At 44.7% G+C, this 14,936-nt stretch overlaps 1 protein-coding gene across 1 annotated transcript in view; it reads right to left on the minus strand.

The window, feature by feature from the left end:
• The window catches only part of KCNIP4 (potassium voltage-gated channel interacting protein 4), a 447,540-nt gene that overhangs the window by 339,942 nt on the left and 92,662 nt on the right, over positions 1–14,936 (minus strand). The gene's annotated exons all lie outside the window — the stretch shown is intronic.

Below are 14,936 nucleotides of genomic sequence, written 5' to 3' on the forward strand. Positions count from 1 at the left end.
GGCTTTCAAAAATAATAGCATTACCCTGAAATTCAATCTGCTAGCATCGTTTTTCCAAGCAGCTCTTCTATGCATTCCGTGTCTTGGTCATTTATTACAGTAAGAAGCAAAACGGTCCAAAAGAGAATCGTTTGCAGCAAGCACAAGGGTAATCTGCAGGAAGACAGAACAGGTAGCAGGTACAGACATGGACACAGAACACAATGCACCCTTACGCAGCCTGAGCCACCCCACAGGACAGCTCTGCGAGTGTGAGAGCGAAGGGAGAAAAACATCATGTGAATCAGAATGTTAAAACGTGCGATAAAGGGACCAGCAGGTGGCGTCGTGGTTAAGCTGCTGGACTGCCACATGGTCGAGTGTGGTTCAAGTCCCAGACCCAGCGGCTTAAAATGCATGCCAGGCACATTCGTGCATGTCCAGGGTCCCAGGGGGAAATGGAGCAGGAGGGACAGTGGTGTGGACTTGTGGACTTCCCTTTGGGGAATGATTTTTCACGTTCTATCTCTCTGTCCCTCTGTGTCTCTGGTGAGCACATGCACTCTATGGCAAAAGTTTTTCTCAAAGGAAAAAAAATGTGATAGGGCAGGCAGGCCATTTTAGAAAGCAGAGGACTGGGATCTTGTGGCTGAAACTCGGGGAGGCGGCATGCAGTTCAGCCATGCCGGTAGACGCGGTCTTCCAGGTCTTTTTTAGTGACAAAGAAATCCATACTGTGAGCTGCCCTGGGACCATTGGTCTTACTCAGCAGAACCCTTTGAAGCATGTTAGGAAGTCCCCAAGTTCTGAAGAAAGAACTCACGCACAACAGCAGGAAATGAATTAGCCGTGAAAAGAGGCCCTGAGGTTTCCTGGGCTGCAGCCAGAGCTCTGGGCAGGAGCCACTGCTCACTAACCCTCCCACCCTTGGAAGGGACAACCCTCACGGAGGGAACAGGCCTCCCTGAGGTCAGTTTAGGCTCTTCAATGATGGGTGAGGCCATGGAAGGTGGCAGGGTGGGTCCTATGAGGACACAGTATTCTTACGCCCGACCTGTCTATACCAACACCCTCTCCTCATCGGCCGGGCACATCCACAGGCAGGGAGTACCTTGTTTCTGTTAACGATCGGGTTATTCTTCTTAAGAATGAATTGACCTCGGGAACCAGCAGTTAGCGTAATGGCTATGTCACTGGACTCCCACGTAGTCGACCGCGGTTCGTGTCCCGGACCCGGTGGCTTAAAACTCACACCGGGCGTGTGTGCGTGCGTGCCCAAGATCCCGAGAGGAGAATGGAGGAGAAGGGATTGCGGCGTGACCATCCCCCCTGGGGGTTGATTTCTCGCTTTCTGTCTCTATGTCTCTCTCTCTCTGTCTGGCGAGCGCACGCGCCCTACAGTAAAAATCTCTCCAAAAAAAAAAAAAAAAGAATGACTTGACCTCAACCACGATCGACCTATTTTCATTCATGCAAATCGAAATATGAATTCATAACTTTCCCCAACAGTCATCCGTATCACCTTTTTACTATAATTGAGGACCTGAATTGATTTTAAGTCCTTTTCTCTAAACTCTCAATGTGTCTCAAACACATACAAAAAGATATCCAATTACAATCAAAGGGAAAGGTACAGCAGTCACGGGGGAATCTGAGTGGAGGGGTTCCCTCCAGAGATAATGCCAGCATTTTCTTACAGCTCCATGGTCGCCTTAAAGGCACTGTTGCTTTAATTCTGTGACGGTGTTCATCTCGGGGCACGTCATCTGTTTCGTCTCAACTTTTTTTCTCTCCATAGGAAAACACTGTGCTTCATGTACACATTAATTACAAATTATATCCCGATTTAGAAACGTGTTTCTTTAAATCGCCAGCGAGCACACAATGGTTGCCAGACAGACCAAGAGCGCTGGAGAGGAAAAGGGGAAACGTCCACGGAGGGGTGTGTTAACACTGCAATCCCACCCCCTCCATTTCTCCATCTGTTCAGGATTGGGGCGTGTGAAAATCCAGTCACTGGGGTGGATTTGAACCATGGGCAGCCATGTGGGATCCAGCTCTCTTAACCCATAGGCTCCTAGAAATATTCCAAGACAACAGATCATGTTTTTTTCTTTTCTTTCTTTCTTTTTTTTTTTTTTTTTTTTTGTTTTACGGGGTACAGAGAATGAGAGAGCGAGAGAGAGAGAGGAAGTGAGAAATTGCACCCCCCCCGCCCCCCCGGGGAGATGGCTACACCACAATCCCTTTTCCTCCATTCTTTTCTCGGGATTTTAAGCTCACATGTGCATGCACCCAGAGTGATTTTCAAGCTGCCAGGTCTGGGACTTGAATCATGGAGTCGACCATGTGACAGCCAATACCATAACCACCATGCACACCGCCGACTGGCCCAAGGCCAGTTTTCTAAGTGGAGGAAACTGGTAGTCATCTGCAAGGATAAGGTAAGTGCATAGACCCTTACAGGCTTTTCCGTCCTTTAGTGCTGACTTAAAGTTAGAATGTTGAAAGAAAAAACGAGCACAGAGTCAAATCATCCCCATTTTTTAATGACAGCTTTCACTTTGGTCTCCCATTTACTCAGATGTGACACAGCACAGCACAGGCAGGTGGGCTTCTAGGGCTGCCCCATTGTCCCATCTTTCTAAGCAGAAGCTCTCTTGTGGCAGGATATTCCCCAGGCTGCTCCACTGCGTGTCCGAACAGAGGCGCATACATTTACTGTTCATTTAAAGTCAAACAAATGCTAGAATTTTATCTTTAACATTTTATTTACCATTATTATTTTAAAAATTTGCTACAGGGCATGTGAACTCACGAGAGAGAGAGACTGAGAGAGAGAGAGAGTGAGAAAGCAAGCACCAGGCCCAGGCATTGAACCATGGTCTGTCATGTGGGAGTCCAGTGCCTTAACCACCATGCCACCTGCCAGCACCTAGAATTCTATCTTTAAAAAGAAAATTCAGGTTCTTGGTGGTGGTTCAGTCATGCAACTGGAGCCACATGGTCCTAGACTCACGTCCCAGGCACTCTGGGCATGTGTGAACCTGCGACCCAGCAGCTGAAACGGGTGGGGCCACAGGAGGGCCCTGTCGAGAGTGCCTGTCTCTGTCTCTTTCTCCCTCTCTTGTGGAGAAAGTAAATAAATAAACAACAAAACTGAATGGCTCTCTCAGTTGGTTTGCTAGCTGAGTGTCGATGACTGAACTGACTTTATTTGGCTGGTAATTTGTTCTTCTACTCTCAGTTGATGCATGCTGTTTGATAGGGGCTGGTGAACGTTCTGAGAGTCGGGACATCGGGCATCACAGGCTCTGCAGGCCGTGTGGTCTCCACGGTGGTTCCTCAGCTCTGCTGTCGGCCACAGAAGCCCACAGCCGTGCTTCAGGGCGGATGGCAGAGCTGTGCAATCACTCCTTATTCACTCCAACAGGTGGGCAAGACCTGGCTCTTGGGCCAAGCTCGGGGATCTCTTGCTCTTGGAGGCATAAAATTAGCTTCTCTCTTTCTACTTCTGCCAAGTGAAAAAGGTTGGGCAAGAAGCAATGTGGAGAATGCTTATTTCGTTCTTCAAGAAGCATATTTAAACAGTGACAGTTAGTGAGTGCATATGAGGGGTCACTGTCATTTTTTCCTATTTTCTGGAGTACAAGGAAGAGCCAGAAAACACAAACTCCCCATCCTGATGGAGCTTAAATTTTACAGGTGGGAAACAGGAAGCAGCGATCCAACATAAATAAATCACACTAATAAACAGCACATGAACATAAACTAGGAAAATGTAGGGGTGCACTTAACACATGCTTCTGCTTCTGTGCAGCGTTAACTCTGGAGTTAGACTTCAGACAGCAGCAGCCATGTGACCCCGGGCTTCACGAGCAGGGGACCTGTGAGGCCATGCTCGGAAGGCCTCTGCCTGAGTTAATGATCTCAGGTTGCTATCTTTAAATTTTTAAAGCGTTTTGTTTTGTTTTGAACATGCAGCTCCACGTTTTCATTTTTTACTGGGCTGCAGAGACGATTTATTTCAATAGGGGCAAAACAGGAGACCATGGAGCCTGATGAAACATCTACATGGATTCTTAGAAGGGGAGAAGGGTAGTAAAAGGTTTCTAGAATACGTCCACCGGGAGGCTGGGGCAGGGGCAGGTCTTTGGAGCCACAGATGAAAAACCACAGCTGAAGAAAGGTCGTCGTGTTCGAAGCTCCACTGAAAGTCTGTCTGTAGGATCTTGCTGTCTGGTTGTTTATTTGGAGCAGACATGAAGCCCTGCCATTGATGGTGGCTCAGGCTGTTCCACAAAACGGCAAAATGCAATTTTGCTGTTGGAGTCTTCCAAGCTACTTTTTCAGATCAATGAGTTAATTGAGTGTTGCTTAATTACTCACATTTTTTTGATAAGGATGCCTTTATGTGTCACAGCTGAGCTCGGAAGAAAGTAACGATTACTGAGGAGTGTTTCCAATACAGATGCAAAATTGTAAAATACATTCACAAACTGACTTAATGGTTGGCATGGTGATTCCATTGGGACCTGCTTATGGTTAGAAAACTGTCTAGCCAGCCACTGGCTTTGCATGGTCAAGGATACGTCAGAACTCTAGGGTTCTCACTGCGTAACTCTTGGCTCTGCAAATCCCTCTACAGCAGTCATTCCGAGTTGGTCCGTGTTGCAATTCAAAGTTCTATTGTAAAACTGTAAGAAGGGAATGGTGGTCCTGTCCTGCAGCTTAGATGTCGCACAGCTGACAATGGTTCACATCCCAGCCCTGGCATGAAGGACAGAGAAGAAGGGGTTACGGCAGGGCCGTGGCCCATCGTGGGCTGCTTTCTTGCTGTCCTTTTCTTTTGTTCTCTGTCTCTCTCTGGCAAGGAAAACACCTAGCAATTAAAAAAGAAGAGAACAATGGGGCCAGCAGGTGGTTAAGGTGACTGGATTTCCACATGGCTGACCACATGGTTCAAGTCCCAGGCTTGGTAACTTGCTTTCTCACTTTCCTTCTCTCTCTCTCTAGCGAACTAAAAACACTAAAAATACAATTAAAATAATGACAACGAATACAATTAAATAATTAAAAAAGAAGCGAATGGCAAAGGAGCACGTGTTTCTAGCATCACCTGATAAGGCAGTAAAGCGCTGAACACTGCTGAGCGTTTCGGGCATACGTAGTACGTTTTTGTAGCATGGCCATTTGAATGACCCTGCTTGCAGCACGCGGGCATTGCGAGTGACGGCGACAAAGATGAACAGCAGCGTCGCACTGCAAGGGCTTTTACGAATTTTACTCCATCGAGCAGCTTTCATTTGATGTTCATTTTTCAATAAGACAAAATGGATTTCTTCCTTGAAGTCTGCACCCCAAATTCTATCTGTTCAGAATTAGAATTGAATTTCAGCAACAGTGGGCGATTGCCTTTTTTCTCCTTAAATGAAATAAAACAGAACATGTTTGCTTGTGTCTCCTGATATTTTCAAACTGTACCCCGTGACTCCGGCCCGTCTGCTACATCCCATTAGTCTCTGCCCGCGCACGAGGTTTCCTGAGCACTGGGCAGAGCCAGTGAGGTACTTGCTAAGTTCCTCAAGAGTGAGTTGATGGAGAAATCAATAATGGATAAAATCCTAGCTCAGCCACAAGTGATAAACACCTTCAGATCCTAACAGTCTCAGTGATCACCTATAACGGGTTTCTGAACTTCAAAATAATTTTAGAATTATCTAATTTAATTTTATTTATTTGTTATTATTTTTTAATTTGTCCAGAGAGAGAAAGTGAGAAAGCAAGCTGCCAGTTCCAAGACTTGAACCTCAGTTACCCACGTGGGAGTTCAGCACCTCAACCACCACGCCACCTGCCAGTCCTGTAAATTCTTTTTTAAAGAATTATTTTCTTAACGACTTTATTCCTCTGTGGGTGTGGCAAACTTCACGGCCGCATTCCTGAGGGGGCAATTCGAACATCACTGTGAGTGGAAGCGATGTCCGCCTTCCCTCAAATCTGGCTCCTGAGCACGTCCACACTCACACTCGCCCTCTGTCCCCGCTCTGTGGTGGGCGTCAATGTGCGCCCTGGCCCTGGAGGCAAGCATCGAAGATGATGGCACGTCAGACGACCCAGGGTCCCGAAAACTGCGTGGCCACAATCGCAGTGCCCTGCTGCAGTGTTGGCCATGAAGCAAGGAACAGACAGCCAAGGTTCTGGATTCCCAGGGGTCATCTGTTGAAGGCAGCCATTTTTTCTTCTAAACAAATTCATCCTGTCTTCCCCAAGCTTCCTCAAACCAAGAGGTTTTGCTCCTGATGTTCAGCTGGTGGCCTGTTAATTCCTACCCATTTGTTAGATCTGTCCAAGTGGCACTTCTTAGTAAGGGAGAATTTCTTTTCCTCCCTGATCGTCACCCTCTTTCACAATCTCTTGGGCCTTAGATGACTCTCCTCTTTAGCATTTATCCAGGAAGTCTACCCGCCCCCAGCTGTAAGGTTTTGTCAGCTGAGATGCCAACACACACAGCTCAGAGGCCACGGCACAGTTCCTCCAGGTCTTCCCCCCGGGCAGGCCAGCACATCTGGAGTCTGAGGGTGAACGTGACCCTCGTGCAGCACAGACGCATCCTGAACCGTGAGAGCCGAGGTGGTCTCAACCAGACCAGGTGCAGGCTCTCCTGATCAGAAGGCTGAGGCTCCTGCATTGCAGGGCTGAGGGCTCTGCTGCCTCGAGGCAGTCCCCAGAGCTCAGAATCACTGCACATGCATTTCTTCTTAAAGTTTTGCCTTAAGACATGTGCACTCTCTAGAGAGAGAGAGGCGGAGGCAGTGAGAGAGACAGTGAGAGGGAAAGTGAGAAATCGCCTCTTAGGGGAAATGGCCAGGCCACCATCCCTTCTCCTCCATGCTCCTCCTGGGGATTTGGCACTCACACACATGCGCCCAGCATCATTTTGAAGCTGCTGGTCCAGGACTCGAAACATGGCCAGCCATGTATGAGACCAGCACTTTAACGACCCTGCTGCAGGCCGGTCCCAGCTGCACATTAATCTGAACTGCGAGCATGCTGTATGCCATTTGACCTTCAAGAATCGCTTATTTTTTAAGGTGATAGCTGCTGCTGACTAGGACACAGAGGCATTGACACAGTGGTAACATTCACTTTCATTCAAGAAACAAGGAGGGCTGGCTCTATGGTGAAGAGGTTAAGGCAGCCCAGTCCCACAAGGTGAAGTGGTGGTTCAAATCCCAGCCTAGCAGTTTGAGAAACATGCCAGGAGCATGTGCACGTTGCTCCATCCCAACACGATGGAGAAATGAAGACGGGATTGTGGTGTGACACCGCTCCATTGGGGGCTGCTTTCTCCCCCCTTCTCTCTCCCTCTCTCTTTCTCCCTCTGTCCCTTTTGGGCGAGTGCATACACCTCCTGGAAAACTTTTTAAAAACTGAGTAAATAAGTTATGTTTATTGCATTTTGCTTGTTCTACTTCTTATGGGTGTAGTTATTCACCATCTATAAAACTGCCTTCACTTTGATTCCAGCAGGTAACAGTTAAGTGGCAAGGCCGTATTAAGAGTACTGTGATTGCATTCCACCCAGGAAGACTCTCGTTTCTCCTGTTTGCTGAACCTCGTGTTACTCATGAGTGTTACATAAGGACCCAGTCACACTGCCGACTGTTCTCACTCAGGTGGAGTAAGCATCGCTCCTGCAAGGAAACTTCACAAACTACTTGGGCAAATCCATCTCCCAGATGCCTTTTATGTTTTTCACATTTTGTTCTCACAATCTCTTTATCTCATTCATTTCTTTTTTAAAATTTAATTTTATTTTAATTTCTTTTATACATTCCATCATTATGCATCGCTTAGCTTGTAAAGTGAATTTTCCAAAGTGTATACATTTCTCACCAGTCCAGTTGGGGATACTATACACGTTATCAACAGATAATAACCCATTTCTGTGTCCCATAAATGTCTTGCCTCCCTATTTTTCTTCTTAATGTCTTTCCTCGGACTCTCCTCTTCCTCCCACCCTCTTCCCACACTGTATCTAGTATCCATAACCATTTTCCATGTCTCTATATCCTCTAATCTTTCAGTTTCAGCATAGAGTGTGGATAGTCAGTATATATTAAATGGAGACATACAATGTCTCTCCTTCTCATAGCCTGGCTTGCTTCACTCAGCAGAGACATTCCATATTTGTCCACTTTCCATCAAAAGCCAGAGTCTTGTTGTTTTTTTATGGCTGAATAGTTCTTGTGCCAAATCTTTTACCCTACAGGCATACGCTTCATTTTAAAAACATGGTATATTTAATTATTCGAGTAGTATACATATAGTGTTAAACATTCTCACTCAGTGAAGCATGGTCCATGTGCCTTTCTAGCTTATTATCGCCGTACCATTTCCATGTTTGTCCCCTGGCCTGGCGAGGACTGCATTTTCCATTTTAATAGAACACATGTTTTCTATTCATGATACTCATTTAAATTTTTTGCTCTTTAATTAAGGACTTCTATCTAATCTCAGCTTTAGCACATTTCCTCATAATAAGTATTTATCCTATTGCCTCCTCAATAGAGTAGAACTGAACCTTAGTTATTCAGCTCAATAAGACATAACCTCTTTAACCCAAAATTACGCCTCCCCAGCAGAACCATGAATTTTCCTCATTCAATTTACATCATGAAACCTTAGCAAGACCTTCTTCCTTGTGGGATGTCTTTTAAGTCATCTCAGCAGGACTGGTCTCAGGGGCATGCAGCCTATGAAGTCACACAGTGCCCTGGGTTTAAGAGGTTCCCATACTTGGTAAAAGTCCTGCCCTTGCAGTCATGAAATTCTTAATAGTTGATCAGGGAGAACTGTGTCTTGTTGTCTCTATGCAATTGTTATGCAAAGCAAGTCTGCAGACTCAAAGTACACGGAATGCTTGTCATTCAGAGAAAATTGGTGTAGTCCTATTTCTTTACGCAACTTCATATTGAGGCAGAAAATACAGAAGCTAGCAGATGGTGTAATGGTGATGTCACCAGACTCCCACATGGCTGACTGCAATTCAAGTCCTGGAGCTGGAGGCTTGAAATTCATGCTGGGCATGTGTGCGTGCATGCCCAAGATCCTGAGAGGAGAATGGAGGAAGAAGAGATTGCAGCATGGCCATGCCCCCTGGGGGGTGATCTCTTGCTTTCTACCTTTCTGTCTCTCTGGAGAATACACATCTCTTATAGCAAAACTCTCTCTCTATAAATATATATATATATTATACATATATATATACATACATACATATATATAAATATAGTGCACAAATCTTGGTGTAGTTTATGAACTTTTACATGTTCACACTCATAGGCACACATGTACATATACACATGCTTTTAACCACCAATTGCTTCAAACAACAAAACATTTTAAACCAATCACACATCTCCTTCATATTATCAGTCAAAATCTGAACTTCCTAGGAGTAACCACCATTCTGACATATAGCCAAAGATTCATTTTGTTCATTTTTAAATTTTATGTAAATAGAACCAGATACAATGCAATTTGAGTGCTTGGTCATAGAAAGTAAGTTATATAAAATTCTAGTAGAGCTCCAATCCAAATGCCTGGCATATATGAAATGTTTAATTAGTGCTTAATCCTATTAATATATATTAAATGGCAACTATCCTAATAGTTACAAACAAAACCTAATAAATAATCCATTTTCTGAACATTTTCTGTAAGTTACTTACTATTTACAGTTGTAGAATAACTTAGCTTTGGGCTTGATTAGAGCTGTCATCTCAGGAGCACAGATATGTTTGGTTCTCAATAATAAGCAAAATATATAGCCTAGAATGTTAGCATGAGGAACCACAACTTCAACAAGTTTACTGAAAGAGTCAAGATATTCTTGAGAGAGTTTTAAAAGAAGTGTCAATAAAATAAGTAAATCCCTACAGACCTCTCTAGCCAATACACATATACACATAAGTAATTTTCTTTATTTTTGTAGTGGTTTATACCTTAGGGTATGTATACTAAATGGAGAGACAGAGAGACAGAGACAGGGAGAGGAAAAGTGAGAAATCACCCTCTGGGAGGATGGCCACACTGTAATCTCTTTTCTTCCAATCTCTTCCCAGGATCTTGGGCATGCACACATGGCATGCCCAAAATAAGTTTCAAGCCACAAGGTCCGGGATTCAAACCACTGTTGGCCATGTGGGAGTCCAGCGACATAACCACTATGCTATCTGTTGGCCCCTACGTGAGTGATTTTCATAAAATACAGGTAAGGATTTTTAACTGAAATTCCTGCCTATGTCAGGCATTTGGCATTTCCAACGGTACAATTTCCAAGGATATTATTCTCATCTCTCGTACAAACTCCAGGAGGACACGCTTCCTCAACTCTTCACAGAGCCCTCCTTCGAGAAGTCAACTGCGAGGAGACACAGCCCTGAGAGTTTTGACCCCAGGTTCATGCTGCCATCAGCACTGCCTCTGTTTGCAACCACGAATGAGAGCCCAGAGGCAGAGCTTCACTGGTAGGATAAAGGTGAGTGGGACTGGACGGTGATCAGGGATTATATGAATATTTATTTGGGGGGACCATTACCAAGTGCTTCCTCACTGTGTCAGACATGGTCTTTAGCCCTTTACAGATTTTGATTTAATTGCCCAGGCACATCTAGGGGCAGGCTAGGAGTATCCTTGGAGCAAGACAGTTCCTGTGGGCAGGTCTTTCCAGCCCTGCTCAACCAACAAGAACGAGCCTTGGGCCCGTGCTGGACACATCAGCTTGGGTGGGCATTCCTTTCCCCGCTTAAGCCAGCACGTCATGTGGCACCTGACCACCCCATGATCTGTCCTCTGGGGGGTGGGGGGAGAGGTCCTTCTGCTGCACTGTGAGAAGGTGAAGAAAGGCCCATGCCAACCTCTGCCGCAGAGGTACCTACTGGTCTCCCATCCGTTCTACTTCCTCTCTGAATAAATCCCTGTGCCACCCACTGAGTGTCCCTTGGCATCTGCAATACCAAGAAGCAGTGGATGGAGTGCTTGAACTTCTACTCCTGATAAGAGCCAGCAGATGCCACTCCCTCACAGTCCGTACTTTATAAAAGAGAAAACTGAGTCAAAGAGTGATTAAGTGACTCGTCCAAGATCCCCCGGTGAGTAAGAGGCTGAGAAGCAGTAAACTAGATGTTAGTATTTCAACTATGGGTTTTCCCCCTGCTTTTCCCCCTGCACACTTTTCTTTCGCAACTCGCACTTCCTCTAGAGAAGGTATTTTGAGGATTCAGAAGAGATTTTAGTTGTCTATGTGACAATTTCCATGTGAACTTCAGAAAGCTCTATTCTAGCAATATCTTTTATGGCCCATCATGTTTTAAACTGATTTAATAATGTGGTGTGAAACTAACTCGAATCTCTTTATTGCTGCAGTCTAGAAGCTGACCTGTTTTGAAAGCATTTATGTTAAAGGGACAATGGACATAGGATAATATTTATAAGAGAAAGACACACACACAAAAAGGACTGAAAATACAATTTTAAACATTACAGTCAAACTCAGAAGCAGTAGTACCTGCATAACAACTAAGTCCTCACACATATTAATTAAGTTCATTGCACAATACTAGGAATTGTGAGCATTTATTGCCCGATAATCTTAGTCCTTTTAGAAAGGATAAAATGCTTTTTGCTTGTTAAGAAATTAGGCAGATCAATGTTTTCAAGACATAAATATCTATTCTGTTTGATACTTAGTAACCATTACCTTCCAATTACTCTTGACCTTCCTCAAAGATAATAGTCTTCACTTCATCTTAAGTCTTTTGCAAATTGTAAGATATGCTTCCATTACCCCTGACACACACACACAAAACTACGTTTATAAAAAGCCTACTATGTGCAGTATCTTTGTGCATGCTACTTCCATCTGTATCATCCCTCCAAACAATTCTATAAAGTAGATAATATTTCAAGTTTCATTTTAAGACATGCTTCAGAGAGGTTAAGTCATTTGCATGAGGTCGCAGAGCTCAGAAGTACCAGTTGACAGTCCGATGCTTAAATCTGTCTCACTCTAACCATGCTCCTCTGGTTGGTTTAAATTGCTTCTTACATCCTATTTTTTCATGTTCCCAGGACTTTAATAGATCCCTATGCATCTAATTATAAATCTTGCAAAGGATCAGGTAGATGCCCTACTTACTGCTTCACTGAATGGAAAACAAAGGGGAAAAATCTTCTCATATTTATGGGCCACGACAGGAACATACATGAGGCTTTGGGCCCAAGGATCACGCTCTCTTCTCGCACCACGCTCAGTCCTGTGCTGTAAGGAGCCTTGCTTGAATATGTGGAAACAGAACAGGCCATATGTCCGGCTTCAGTCCTCACCCTCCACCAAAATCCAATGCTTGACGACTCATCCAGGCTATAATCACACACACTTTTCTGTAACTGACCACTCAGAAGGTGGGCTCAGGAAAGTGGCTTATGCGGGTCCTGAAAGAAGTCTTGGGACTTGGGATAAGAGATTCTAGGGTCCCGGGTACCCAGAATTTGGAAGAGAACATAGGATGTGCTCCGGGAGGAGAAAGGGCATAGCAGGAAGACATGAACCCTCAGGATCAGTGATCACAGATTTTCAGAGGGCACTTATTGACTGGATGAGAGACAGGAAAGAGGAACACTGTAATTAACGTGATCTTTCCAGGAATCAAAGCGCCAGAATCACAGCGTTTCTTTTCCTTGAGGTTACTAATCACTCACCATCTACAAGGCAACTTCAGCTTACTCTACCTTGGTTCCAACTGAGAACATCCAGGGTGCAATGCCTCATTAAGAATGTGACCTTTCCTTCTGCCTGGGCAGACAGCCTCTGCAGCTTGCTGGACTGTGCACTCCTGGAATGCCTGCCACAGAAAGGCCTGGAACGGCCCAGGGCTCAGCCCACTGGCTCTCACTCTGGGGGGGAAGGCTCTGCTTCTACAGGGAGACACACATCCTTCTAAGAACACTATGTCAGCTATCACCTATGGGGCAACCTTGTGTACATTTCTTCTGAATTTCTTGCAGAATTTTCATATGTTTTAATGATACAATGACATGAGGATGGTAGGAAATGAGAGGTAATGGACTTATTAAAACTCGGTAATTAAATATAATCCCGTATTCCCCTTTGGATATAGCGAACAACTCTTATGTTTTCTCCCTATGAGGGCTGTTTTATTCCTGCCCCTCTCCATGACAAGATAGGTGGCTCCAGGTCAAGGGATATATTTATTGCTCATGCAGGTGAAATGAGAAGGAAATTTGCTTTATGCTCATTCTTGGGTTATTCTCTAATACAAGGGTGTGGTTCACAATTTTTGTTTTGCTTTGTTTAGTTTTTTGACATAGGGAGCACGTGCTTACCAGAGACAGAGAGACACAGTGAAAAGGAATAAGAGAAATCCCCCCTACACACACATCGGGGGACAGCTACACTGCAGTCCCTTCTCCTCCATTCTCCTCTTGTGATTTTGGGCACACACACACAAGCACCTGGAGTGATTTTCAAGCCACTGCGTTCAAGACTAGAACTGCTGCTGCCATGTGGGAATCCAGAGCCTTAACCACCACTACCTGCTGGCCACTGGCCCCAAAGGTAGTCCTTTTGATTCTTGGAGGTGCCCTACTAAACCTTTGATAAAGGGCAGTGAGGAGGAATCCCTTTTGGCTTCAATGACCTCTCCCCACCTTGGTGCATGTATGTTGCATTTCCGCAACAGCTCTGACTGCATTTTGTTTATTTCTTTTCTTCCTGAGAAAGACAGACAGACTGGCATCTCCAAGAGTGTGTTCATTTATGACCCACCTCAGTTTCCGCCAGCCCTGACTTAGGGTGTGTGTATCAGGCATGCTTAGTGCTGTCTCAGGGCGTGAACCCAGAACCTTCCCATGTGGGTCTCGTTGCCTTCCACTGCAGCATCGCCTGGACCTTCTTCTCATCAATTTTGAGTTCTTTTTTCTTTCTTTATTTGAGAGAGATTTTTGCTATAGGGCATGTGCGCTTGCCAGAGAGACAGAGACGGAGAGACAGAAAGTGAGAAATCACCCTCCGGGGAGATGTCCATGCCACAATCCCTTCTCCTCCATTCTCTTTTTGGGATTTTGGGCATGCACACACACACGCCCGGTGTGAGTTTTAAGCTGCCAGGTCCAGGACTCGAACCATGGTTGACTTAAGTGGGAGTCCAACAACATAATCATTATGCCATCTGCTGGTTCCAAGAGTTCTTTTTTTAAAAAAATGTACTTAGTTTTGTCTGAAGAAAAGGAAAAAGAATTGAATGTGAAGATCTGGGTCCTCTCCCAATTTTTCCTATTCCCAGCTCTGGGATGTTGGTAGTCCCCGGACCTCATTAAGACTTCATTTCTTCCTCTGAAACATGAAGGCATAATGTCCATTCTTTACAGAACATGGATTTAAAGATCAAAACCTGTACTTTTTTGTAGGCTAAAGAAGCTTTGTAAATTGCAAAGTGCTTTGTGCAGTGGATAAGAGTCAGGGACCCAGGCTCTGCTACATAGATTTTGGATTATAAATATATAAAACAAGCTCTCACAATTTTGATTTTCCTTAGAGGTCTAATAATTCATGAAATTAAGATTCTGGTATTAAAAGCAATTTAAATTCAATCTTCCAGTCAGAAAATGATAACTGATCTCTTTAGATTTTTGGACTTTTAAATATGAGGTTGGCCTTGTGACCTAGTGACAAAGGAAGCTGGATCTCACAAAGCTGGTCACTGCTTGAACCCCAGCCTTAGGGGCTTGCAAAACATGCCAGGCAGGTGTGTGTGCGTGTGTGTGTGTGCATTCCCTAAATCCATGTGTGACCTTTGAAAATTATAATATGTGTTTTAAGTATGATAAGATACACATAGACAAAAGGAAAGAGAGGATGTAGGAAGGAT

Source organism: Tupaia chinensis, unplaced genomic scaffold, assembly GCF_000334495.1.
Source record: "Tupaia chinensis unplaced genomic scaffold, TupChi_1.0 Scaffold000695_1, whole genome shotgun sequence".
Lineage (NCBI taxonomy): Eukaryota > Metazoa > Chordata > Mammalia > Scandentia > Tupaiidae > Tupaia > Tupaia belangeri.